Source organism: Puma concolor, unplaced genomic scaffold (assembly GCF_028749965.1).
Source record: "Puma concolor isolate L17-30 unplaced genomic scaffold, mPumCon1.1.hap2 unalloc_scaffold_60, whole genome shotgun sequence".
NCBI lineage: Eukaryota > Metazoa > Chordata > Mammalia > Carnivora > Felidae > Puma > Puma concolor.
The window spans coordinates 1-4,535 of record NW_028240270.1 but is presented as its reverse complement, the minus strand read 5'-3'; positions in this window follow the sequence as shown (position 1 = coordinate 4,535).

Sequence of the window (4,535 nt, the reverse complement as noted above, 5' to 3'; positions counted from 1 at the left end):
TCCCCTATGGTAACCACTAGCCACACGTGGCTGTTGAATGAGCGTGTAAAATGTGGTTAGCTCAAACTGAGATAAGCTCTGTGAAATAAACACTGGATCTTGAAGGCTTCGTCTGAAAAAAAAAGAAGGTGAAATACTCAATCATTTATCGATTATGTGTTACAATGAAAATATGTTTGATGTTGGGTTAAATATAAAAGTTAATTACACGTGTTTCTTTTTACATTTTTTTTTTAATTTTTTTTCAACACTTACTTATTTTTGGGACAGAGAGAGACAGAGCATGAACGGGGGAGGGGCAGAGAGAGAGGGAGACACAGAATCGGAAACAGGCTCCAGGCTCTGAGCCATCAGCCCAGAGCCCGACGCGGGGCTCGAACTCCCGGACCGCGAGATCGTGACCTGGCTGAAGTCGGACACCTAACTGACTGCGCCACCCAGGCGCCCCTCTTTTTACATTTTAAAAACGTGGCTAGTAAAACATTTAAAATGATACATGTGGCTGGAATTCTGTTTCTGTTGGGCAGTGCAGCTCTAGAATGGGCCGGTCTCCTTTGTTGATAACCCCGAGGGAAGCCAGCCCTGGGAATCTCCTGCACAGAGCCATGGGTCAGAGGCTTGAGAACCATCGGCCCAGTGAAGCGGTTGTCAAAGCTGTGGACCTGAGCTCTTTGCCATTTCACATTTGTCCTTTAGGATGAATAGCCAGGGTAGGAAGTTGTATGCACGTGTGCATGCAGACATACAGAACCCCAGGTTTATCCCAGCTGTTGTCTGGGGTCACGTTAGGATATAGTCTTGCTTTTTCAGCTCCATCCGTGCATATCTCTCATCCGGTAGCTTCCAGATCCTGTAACTCAGGATGGGGCCAAGGCCGTGAAATAGATTAGGACACGCGCTCGCGCGCGCGCGCGCACACACACACACACACACACACACACTTTTAAATAGCTTTATTGAGATATAACTCATATACCATACAATTCACCTAATTAAAGTGTATAATTCCATTTTTTTTCGTATATTCACAAGGTTGTGCAGCCATCACTACAATCGAATTTGAAAATATTTTCATCCCCCATAAAAGAAATCCCTTGGGATGCCTGGGTGGCTCAGTCGTTTGAGGGTCTGACTTCAGCTCAGGTCATGATCTGTGGTTCACAAGTTCGAGCCCCATGTCGGGCTCTGTGCTGACAGCTCAGAGCCTGGAGCATGCTTCAGACTCCCTCTCTCTCTGCTCCTCCCCTGCTGATGCTCTGTCTCTATCTCTCTCTCAAAAAATAAACAAAAACATTTAGAAAGAAAAGAAAAGAAATCCCTTACCATTAGCAGTGACGTCCCATCCTCCTCCTCCCGCCTCACTCCCCTCATCCCCTGGCAACTACTTATTTCCTTTGTCTATAGATTTGCTATTCTGGACATTTCACAGAAATGGAATCCTGTAATATGCAGCCTTTGGTGACTGGCTTCTTCCAATTAACATACTGTTTTCAGGATTCATCGTTGTTGGAGCCTGATCTGTGCTTCAGGGAGTAATAATTCATTGTAGATTCCTTTGTATGAACCCGTCACATTTTATTTTGTCCTTCATCAGTGGATAGACTTTTGTTTTTTTCCCCCCATTTTTTTGGCTAATATAAATAACACAGCCATGAACATTCATGTACAAGTTTTTGTGTGGGTATATTTTTGATTGTCTTGGATGTATACCCAGCAGCAAAATCTCTGGGTCACATGGTAACTCTATATTTAACCTTCTGAGGAACTACCAAACTGTTTTCCTAAGCAGCGGCCCCATTTTATATTCCCACCAGCAATGTATTCCATCCTCACCAACAGTTCTTACTGTCTTTTTAAAAATTGTCATTATAGCTAGCAGGCGGCAGGAGCAGTATCTACTTACGGTTTTGATTTGCGTTTCTTTAATGACTAATGATGTCAAGCATCATCTTGTTTGTGTGACTTTTGGCCATTTGTAGATCTACGTTGGAGGAATGTCTATTCAGAACCTTGGCCCATTTTTATTTTATTTTGTTTATTTTTCACTTATTTATTTTGTGGGAGTGCGGGCATGAGTAGGGGAGGGGCAGAGAGAGAAGGAGAGAGAGTCCCAAGCAGGCTCCTTGCCGCTAGCACAGAGCCCGATGCAGGGCTTGAACTCACGAAACGTGAGGTCACAACCTGAGCCAAAACCAAGAGTCAGATGCTGAACCCACTGAGCTACCCAGGTACCCCTTGGCCCATTTTAAAATGGGATTATTTGTCTTTTTATTATTGAATTATAATAGTTCTTTATATATTCTGGGTTGTATACCCTTATTAAATACATAATTAGCAACTGTTTCCTCCCATCCTGTGAGTTGTCGTTTCACTTTCTTGGTGGTAACATTTACAGCATAAACGTTTTCAATGTTGATAGAGTCCAGTCTACCTATTTTTTTCTTTCGCCATTTGTGCTTTTGGTGTCCCGTGTATACCCGTTTCCTAGCCCAAGGTCACAAAGATTGATGCGTTCTTCTAAAAATTTTATAGTTTTAGCTCTTACATTGAGATCTATGATCCATTTTGAGTTGACTTTTGTATGTGGTATAAGGACGAGGCCCAGCTCGATTCTTTTGCATATTGATGTACAGTGGTACCAGCACCATTTGTTCAAAAGACTATTATTTCCGGGCGCCTGGGTGGCTCAGTCGGTTAAGCGTCCGACTTCAGCTCAGGTCGTGATCTGTGGTTCGTGAGTTCGAGCCCCGCGTCGGGCTCTGTGCTGACGGCTCAGAGCCTGGAGCCTGCTTCCGATTCTTGTGTCTCCCTTTCTGTCTGCCCCTCCCCTGCGCGCGCGCTCTCTCTCTCTCTCTCAAAAATAAAGATTTTTAAAAATTTACCAGAAAAAAAGACTATTATTTCCCCCTTTAGAACGTTTTCGAGGAATGCTGTAAAGTGATCTTTAGTACACATCTCAGTGAGTACTTATATACGATGTACCCTCTATGGCCACCCTCCAGATGGAAACATAGAACACTTCCAGCCCACCAGAAGGCTCTCTCATGCCTTGTCCCATTGTTCCCCTCTAAAGGAAGCCTCTATTCTGACTTCTAGCACCGTAGATTAATTTCTCCTATTGTTCGACTTCATTCGTATGGAAGGAACTGTACAATGCATACTCTTTTGCTTCTTTCACTGAGCATTATGTCTGTGTGGTTCACCTGTGCATATAGCATGAGGCTATAGTTTGTTCTTTTCCATTGTTCTGTAGCATTCCATTGTAAGAGTATATCACAGTGCATCTATCCATTCTCCTGCTAACAGACATTTGGGTTGTTTCCAGGTTTGGGCTATTATGATGAAAGCTGATGTGAACGTTCTTACATTTGTATTTCTGTGAACCCCTCTGCACTCTTTTCTGGGGGTTTATATCTAGGAGCGGAATCGCCCAGTCATTGGGAAGGCGTATGTTTACCTTTAGTGCATACTGCCAAGCAGTTTTCTAACAGTGCTTGCATTGACTTGTACTCACATTGGCAATATGTGAGCATTTTCATTGCTCTTTATCCTAGCCAGTGGGTCATCAGTCTTTTTCATTTCGGCCACTCTAATAGGTGTGCAGTGGGACCTCACTGTGGTTTTAATTTGCATTTCCCTGATGACTAACGATCTTGATACCTTTTCGTTTGCTTATTGGCTGTTGGAAGTCTCTAAGTCATTGCTTCATTCTTAAATTGAGTTGTGTGTATTTCCTGATTCATTGGTAGAGGCTCTTTACATATTATGGATATGTCTTTTATTAGAGAAAAAAATATGTCGCATATACATATAGCAAACGTTTCTTCAAGTCTATGGCTTGCCTGTTTTTTTAACGTTTATTTATTTATTTTGAGAGAGAGTGTGTACGCTCATGCGCGTGCAGAAAAAGAGGGAGAGAGGAATGCCTGGGTGGCTCAGTCGGCTAAGCTCAGGTCATGATCTCGCGGTTCACGAGTTCAAGCCGTGCGCCGGGCTCTGTGCTGACAGCTTGGAGCCTGGAGCCTGCTTTGGATTCTGTGTCTCCATCTCTCTCTCTCTGCCCCTTGCCCACTTGCACTCTGTCTCTGTCTCTCTCTCAAAAATAAATAAACATTAAAAAACAAAAGAAAAAGAGAGGGAAAGAGAGAGAATCCCAAGCAGTCTCCACACTGTCAGTGCAAAGCCTGACTTGGGGCTTGAACTCACAAACTGTGAGATCATGACCTGAGCCGAAATCAAGAGTTGGATGCTTAACTGATTGAGCCACCCAGGTGCCCCTATGGCTTGTGTTTTAAATCTCTTAATGGTATTTTTCGTGGAGCAGAAATTCTTGGTTTTAATGCTCTTCAATTTATTGGCCTCTCTGTTTGTGGTTTACGTATTTTGTGTCTATTTTTAAGATCTCTACCCAAAGCTGTGAAGACCCCTGTATTTTCATCTAGAAGCTTTGTTGTTTTACCTTTTGCAATTAGATTTATGATCCACTTGGGACTGAGTTTTGTGTATGGTGTGAGGTAAGAGTCAAAAGTCACGTT